We start from the raw sequence: 8,599 nt of genomic DNA, 5'->3' as shown, positions 1-8,599 counted from the left end.
TGACACTTTTGGGATTACAGACAAGTTATTTTGTAGAATGTCATCAATGTTAGTTTTTTGATGTTTCCTTATACCTCACAATTAATAAGTATTTTGTCATGGAATACTTTAAAATGATTTAAATATCCCTCACCAAACATTTAATGTATTTATTTATTTATATCTGTATAGGCTTATGAGCTCGTGAGGGGATGCACTGCCAGTTATTTCTTCTTTTTTAACATGTAGGTCTTTAATAAATCTGACTTTATTTTTAAATACGTTTTAAGTTGGTGATTCAATTTTATTTTTTATAGTAGCCCACATAAATTTTCAAGCAAATTTAAAATTTATGTCACCATATGCTATCAGTAATAGGTTGAAAGCAAAGGGAGAAATATCAGGGGAAAAAAGTTTCACAAGAAAGAAACACTGAGGGATTAGAAAGAATGAGAGAAGAAAGAAGAAAAACAAAGGAAAAAAAGAAGAGAGGATAAAAAAGAAGACAATATGAGGAAATAAGGTGTTCAAAATAAAAGGTGGTAAAATGCCACATGCTAAATTTTCTTAAAGACCTCTTAGTAATTCTACCGTTTACCCCATATTACAAAGTGTGTGGATGGAAATCTCTGTAAACTGCATCTCGTAGTTAAATACTATGTCATGGCACACCTAATATATGCCTTTGAATACACTGTAAAAGAGATGCTTCAACACAAAGTTTAAGTCTGTCTCCTTTATAGAATCAAACCACACCAAATTAGTATCCTTATGTTAAAAATATGGTTGAAAATCTTTAAGTATCTTGGCCCCTTTTTTCTCTATGCAGCAGGGGATCAGGTGAGGAGGAAAGTAGTGGAGCAGAGGAAATCAGGGCAGTGTTAAATGTTGGGAGGCATCTGCAGAAAAAAGGAAAGGAAAGGAACTAAAGACAAATAAAGAAATTATTACATATTATTGAGTACCCTTTTGAGTTGAAAATCAGGATACATAATGACATCAAAAGACATGACCAGGCAATTTTCTCCAGCCGTGCTCAGACTCTTGGATGGAACAACAGAGATTAGGGAATCAAAAGGTAAAAATACAGTAAAGCCAAACCTTGCAGATGATGCTTATGCAAATATGTACGTTAGAATAAGAATTTGTAGTTTTAATACTATACCAATAAAAATATGATTTTATTCAGAATGATCAAATATTTAAATCATATGGTTTTTAAAAGTTCTAAAAATCTGAGATAAACTGTACAAAGTTTAGTTTTGTGGAAAGAAGATTAAACTAAGTTTGGTTATAAAATCATCCATTATACTTTATTTCATAAACCTTAGCACCTCTAGTGTTCATCATTGTTACTTTTTGATGAGAATAAATTATATCCTTTCAAGCAGTATTCCATGTAATGATAAATTACAGACTGACTCAAATGGATGTTATGAGATAGTTCCCCCAAAGTATATAATCTAAAAGGCTTACTAGGAAACATATATACTCATAAAATAGTATATTATATATCTCTGTATAATCTCCACATCCATGTTAAAAAGTGTTTGAGAGAATTATTTAATTTTTCTAGATAGCTGATTTATTTTTATGATTAATGGTGATTAGATACCTTTATTCATGCCTGTAAAGGAGATACCTTATAAGTGATTACAATTGAAACACTGAAAATAAGAAAGGAGAAAGAAGACAAAAGTCCACTGATTGTCTTGCTTGATAAGTTCTGTAGAAGATTAGGGTATTACCACTCTATAAGTTTATCCCGGGGACCTCACCTTCAGTCACACAATTAATGATGCAATTCCACTTTCTGCTCAAAGCTTCAGACTGCAGCTCAGAAAGCTGTCTTCTACCAGTCCCTTAGCTAACATCAACATTTCCCATTAAATAAGAAACAGTACATGATTTTTCATTTGGTCCAGAAGGTAAGTACTCAAAGATATTTATTGCACATATTCTGAATAGTAAGACAACTTAGGCAAGCTGCGGGATATATAGCAGATGAAACAACAGAAACAAGTGCAGTGGACATGAATTGAGACATCTACCCCACTCACAACTCTGCCAAGGGGTCATAATAGTGCTGTAGAAACACCTGCTGCAACTTGAACTAATTGGATTTTCCCTCCTGGGAACTGGAAATGAACACTGTCATACAGGACCTGAAATCATCAGAGCAGAATCATCTTAATAGCAGCCCTATGGGCAGACGTCCATGCTCTCCTGCTTCCCTGGCACCTGATTATTCAGTTCTTCCTCTCAACTGGTGACCAGCTGTCCTGATAAATTCCAAATTGGCCAAGTTCTTTACCTCTTGTTTGCAGCCTTCCAAAGAAAATTTAGAAATGCAGTAAGTTTTTAGAACTGTGGGAACCCAGTTAGAAAATGTATTAGCCTGGAGGAATATAAACTCTGAGAAAGAGAAGGTTTGCAGATAATACTAAAATATTGTCAGCATCTTGGAAAAATTAAAGTATGATGCTCCTATTGAGCTTCCTTTCCTATAAAGAACAAGCTATATGCTTAAATGTTTTATAAACACAATACCTTCCTAGACGTCTCCTTGTAGGGAAACTTCCAGATTCCTATAAATTTTTCCCAAGAAGTTTTAAATGCAATAAATGGTTTAATTTAAAGATGGTTTAAACCCAACTGTTATTAGCTCACTTTTCTACCGAAGTTCTAATTTGCATTCAAGAAAAAATCTGGTATACAGAATTCGAATGTTCTGAGTTTGAACTGTGTTGTAAAATTTTGAATTGAGGATATTAAATTTTGTGTGACTTCTTTTTATCTTTATGAACCACACACTAAAATTTCAAATGATACTCTAATGTGAACCCAAATGAAATATTTTTATCACACTACTTCTAAGTTTGTTGCAAGAAGATGACTGAGCTATGTAAGAGACAGACTATGAGGACTCAGCTTAAGTTAATTGAGTTTACTGAATTGCAAAACACATTTGATTTCAACACTAATATGACATGAGTTATAATGATGCCTACAACACATGTGCTCTCTGGCAATTACACAATTAATCTGAGACACTTGAAGTAAATGCCTGTATTGAACAAATTTTACAAAACAAAACTACACATATTAAAGGCCTCAAGGTAAAATCAAATCAAAACAGGCTGAAAGTAGCCTTGGAATTCTCTTAATACCCTAAATTTATACCCAAGTGTTGTAGGTTCTTGCATTTCTCATAGTGATTTCTCAATATCTTTAGATTATCCTGAGAGCTCATGATGGAAGATGTATGTGGTTGTCATAGTAATTGATTTTCCAGCATCCATTCTGTTCCAAATAATCAGTCTAGGTAAGTCTTGGTAGTTTCTAAGATATCTGGCAAGAGGAAACAATTACCAAGACTTACCAGTCTTGGAACCTGAACAACAAAGGGCCACAGCTTCCTCACTTGTAAAACAGAATTATAATGCTTCTCTTAGGGGTTATCATCAAGATTGAAAGAGCCTATATATGTAAAGTATTTACAATAATGATTGGCATATAAAAAGGGAGGGAGGGAGGAAGAAAAGAAGGGAAAGAGGGAGGAAAGAATGAAGGAAGGACGGAGGTATGACTTTGAAAGGAAAATGATAAGAGGTTTTAAATAAGAGTATCATAAGAGAAGACCTACCTGGCCAAAAAAATCTCAGGTTAAGGATGATGAATTCCTGCGGTAAAGTAGAAACTATGCAAGGGTTATAGATAAAGGAATGAGGAGGTGGTGCAAAGGGATGTTAGAAAGTGATAAATAAGAGAGAATTGAGTCAATATAGAAATGTTGATACCAACACTAGACACGCAGATATGCTGGATATATGAGGGTACTTCAAAAAGCTCATGGAAAGATTTGTATTATCTTTTAATTCCACTTTTCCTCAAACTTTTTGAAGTACCTTTGTATGTTCTGATTTAATACCGCTGTGAGGGTCTCCTGTCATTCAATGAGATTCTAAATAGAATGAGAACAGAATTTATATTTTATACTAATTTTACAATTCTTTATTAACAATATAAGCACATCACAGGTGCTTTAAAAAAATTCTTAAACTATAGTAATAAACATCACCCAAATTCATGTACTTTAGTGGAAACTGTATATTTTTTTTCTAATGTTGCTTCCACAAATAATGAATGACCTAGAAAATATAATGTTTGCTTTTTATTCCACTTATGGTTTCAAGACATTAGAAATCATATTTTAAAACTGTACGTTCTATTTTGATTAACATAAACTTCAAAAGACAGAGTACTACTTATCCCGAAGATGTAATTACTCATTGTCATTTTTATTTTACTTATTGATAAGCCATTTATAAATGAGAAAATAAATTCACATGAGGAGCTTGAACTAGAATTCCTAAATTCTTTTTCAGCTTTTAATATTATCAGATTGTTTCTTTCTCATTTATCAAGTCTATAGTATTAGGTTTCCTTTTTTTTTTTTTTTCCCTGAAAGAGAATAGTAGCAGATTTGGAAATTTAAGCTTTAGGATGTTAACAAAAAGTGAATTCTGTGGTTGTTACCAATTTGACTTTCAATCAACCCTAATTGTGTCAATTAGAATGCTCTGGCATTCAAATGAACATTTACTGAAAATTTATTATGTTCCAGGTTCTAGCAAAAATCTTGTCTTAAGAAGAAATCGTTATCAGGTTTAACCACTACAATTGTTTTAATAGAGACTTTATCATGCCTTAACAGCATAGCAATAAAAAAGGAAAGAAGCAAAAGGAGGAAGGAAGTTTTAACATACAAGATGGTCTTCAAATTGAAGCTGGACAATCCGTCATGTGCGGTAGCCAAGCAAATATGATCTGTTGTGATTACCAACATTTTCTATGAAAATTCTGAATACTGAACTTTAAGCTCCTCAATCTTTCAAATTTCCTTTTTATTGCTAAACAACACCAAGTACCAGACATATTAAGACAAGATGTCAAACAAGAATCTTTGGTTTCGGATGAACTTGAAAAAACAGTAGTGAGATGAAAGTGAAGAGGAAGAAATTTCACACTTAGAAAGTTTCGAAGTTGATAAATGAGCCAAAAGCTGATTTCCAGGGGATTAAAATTAATGAACTAAAACTCTCTGTAAAAGTCCTTGAAATGCCCAGCTCCTACAGAGCATTATTCAGCTTAATTTTCCCTGGCTCAAATCACCTCACTGACCAGAATTTAAATTTCACCTTCTCTCCTTAAAATTCTTTCTTTCTTTTTTTATCATTGAAACATCGTTGATTGTACATATCTGTGGGATACATAGTTGAATATTAATACCTGTGCGCAATATGTAATTCTCAAATCAGGATATTTAGTATATTCAACCTTACACAATGTAATCAGTTTTGGTGGCCCTTTACTAATTCCTCCCTTACCCTCCCTCCTCTCCTCCTTTTCCACCTCTAGTAACTTCAGCTCTCTTTTCTCCTTTTGATACTTCAACATATTATTGTGATTGTTGTATCTTTCTTTCTTTATTTATTTCTTTACTTTTTTAGCTCCCACTTATGAGTGAGTTCATGTGGTATTTCTCCTTCTGTGCCTGCCTTACTTCACTTAACATAATTTTCTCTCAGTTCATTCACGTTCCTGTGAATGGCAGTATTTCTTTCTTTTTTTTTTTTTATGGCTGAGTAGTATTCCATTATTTCCTTATCCAGTCATCCAATAACGGACATTTAGGTTGGTTCCAACTCTTGGCTATTGTAAATGGAACTATGATAAACATGGAAGTGCAGGTATCCATTCGACATGATGATTTCCATTCCTTTGAGTATATAAGCAGCAGTGGGATTGCTGCATCGTATGGTAGTTCTACCTGTAGTTGTTTGAGGAAACTCCATACCATTTTCTATAATTGCTACACCAATTTATAGTCCCACCAGCAGTATAGGAGGGCTTCCCTTTCTGTGAATCCTCACCAGCATGTTATTTTCTTTTTGATAATGGCAAGTCTACCTGGGGTGAGATAAAATCTCAGTGTGGTTTTGATTTGAATTTCCCTGATGCTTAGTGACATTGAGCATTTTTTCATGTGTCTTTTGGCCATGTGTATATGGCCATGTGTACATCTTCCTTTGTATTTAGCTCCTTTGCCCATCTTTTATTCAGATTAGTTGTTTTTTACTGCTAAGTTGTTTGAGTTCCTTGTATATTCTGGATATAATTCCCTAGTCAGATGCATAGTTTGCAAATATTTTCTCCCATTCTGTAGGTTGTCTTTTCACTCTATTCATTATTTCTTTGTGTAGAAACTTTTTAGTTTGATATAATCCCTTTTTCTTTACTTTTCCTTTGTTGCCTGTTCCTTGAGGGTTATATTCATAAAGTCTTTGCCCAGTCCTACTTCCTGAAGTGTTTCCCCTATGTTTTCTTGTAGGAGTTTTATAGTTTCAGGTCTTATAGTTATGCCTTTAATCCATTTTGAGTTGATTTTTGTATATGGTGAGAAGTATGGGTCTAGTTTCATTCATCCACCATGGATGTTCAGTTTTCCCAGCACCATTTATCAAAGAGGCAGTCTTTTATCCAATGTCTGTTTTTGCTGCCTTCATCAAAGATCAGTGGTCTGTTGGTATGTGAGTTGATTTCTGGGTTCTCTATTCTGTTACATTGGTTTGAGTATCTGTTTTTATGCCAGTACCATGCTGTTTTGGTTACTATAGCTTTGTAGGATAATTCAAAGTCATGTAGTGTTGTCTCCAACTTTTTTTTTTTTTCTTTTTTGCTCAGGATTGCTTTGGCTATTTGGTGTCTTTAGTTTTTCTATATGAATGTTTGCATTGTTTTTCCTATTTCTGTGAAGAATGTCATTGATATTTTGGTGAGTGTTGCATTGAATCTGTAGATCACTTCAGGTAGTATGGACATTTTCACAATGTTAATTCTTCCAATCCAAGAGCACGGCATGCCTTTTTTCTTTCATCAGTGATTTGTAGTTTTCAATGTAGAGATCTTTCAACTCCTTGGTTAAATTGATTCCTAGGTATTTTATTTTCTGGGTCATTATAGAAAATGGGCTTGCTTTCTTGATTTCTTTTTCTGCTGATTCGTTATTGGAGTGTAAAAGTGCTACTGATTTTTGCATATTGATTTTATGCACTGCAACTTTACTGAAATAGTTTATCAACTCTAAGAGTTTTTTTGTAGAGTCTTTAGTCTTTTCTATACATAGGATCATATCATCTGCAAAAGCGACAATTTGACTTTGTCTTTTCCAATCTGGATGCCCTTTATTTCTTTCTCTTGCCTGATTGCTCTGGCTAGTACTTCCAATATTGTGTTAAATAGGAGTGGTGAGAGTGGGCATCCTTATCTTGTTCCCATTCTTCAGGATGATACTGGTGGTGGATTTGTCATATGTGGCTTTTATTGTGTTGAGATATTTTTCTTTTACACCTAATTTGCTGAAAGACTTTATAATGAAGAGATGTTGAATTTTGTCAAATGCTTTTTCTACATCTGTGAAATAATCACATGGATTTTGTCCTTGATATTGTCGATATGGTGTAGAACACTTATTGACTCATGTATGTTGAGCCATCCTTGCATCCCTGGGATGAATCTCACTTGATCATGGTCTATAATTTTTTGATATGTTGCTGTATTCAATTTGCTAATATTTTATTGAAGACTTTTGTGTCTATGTTCATCAAAGATATTGGCCTATTGTTTTCTTTTTTTATCATGCCTTTGATTTTGGTATCAGGATAATGCTAGCCATGTAGAATGAATTTGGGAGAATGGACTCTGTTTCAATTTTTTGAAATGGTCTGAAGGGAATTTTTAGTAAGTAATTCCTCTTTAAAGATTTGGTAGCATTTATTAGTGAAGCCATCCAGTCCTGGCCTTTTCTTTGCTGGGAGACTGCTGATTACTGCTTCAATCTTATTGTTTGTTATTTGTCTGTTCGGGTTTTCTATTTCTTCTTGGTTCAGTGCTGGTAGTTTGCATATATTCAGAAATTTATCTATTTCCCCCAGGTTTTCAAATTTGTTGGCATATAGTTGTTTATAATAGTCTCTAATGATTCTTTCTAATTCCTTGGTATTGGTTGTAACATATCCTTTTTTATTTCTAATTTTTGTTACTTGGGTCTTCTCTCTTCTTTTTTTAGTTAGCCTAGCTAACAGTTTATCAATTTTGTTTATCTTCTCAAAAAGCCAACTTTTTGTCTCATTGATGTTTTGTATCATTCTGCGGGTTTCTATTTCATTTAGTTCTGCTCTGATCTTAATTATTTCTTTCCATCTACTAATTTTGGGATGGGATTGTTCCTGTTTTCTAGTTCTTTGAGATTTATTTGAAATCTTTCCATTCTTTTGATGTAAGTGTTTATTGCAATAAACTTCCCTCTTAGTAATTTATGTCTTTACTTGATTTTGACTTTTCTTGGTTTTTATATTGCTTGAATTTACCTTAGTTTGCATATACAAGTATTGAGGGTATCCACTGGCTTTTAAAATGTGTTATTGTGGAAAACATTATAATGCCATAGCTCCCTTGTGGAAGGCATAGTAATTCCAAACACCCTGAGATCCCTGCTAAATAAATGTCAGTGATTGTTCAGTCTAGCTTTGGTTATAGTGGACCATCCAAGGGTAAT

This window comes from Cynocephalus volans, chromosome 13 (assembly GCF_027409185.1).
Source record: "Cynocephalus volans isolate mCynVol1 chromosome 13, mCynVol1.pri, whole genome shotgun sequence".
NCBI classification, from domain to species: domain Eukaryota; kingdom Metazoa; phylum Chordata; class Mammalia; order Dermoptera; family Cynocephalidae; genus Cynocephalus; species Cynocephalus volans.
The sequence above is the reverse complement of the archived record's forward strand: the minus strand, read 5'-3'. Positions refer to the sequence as shown.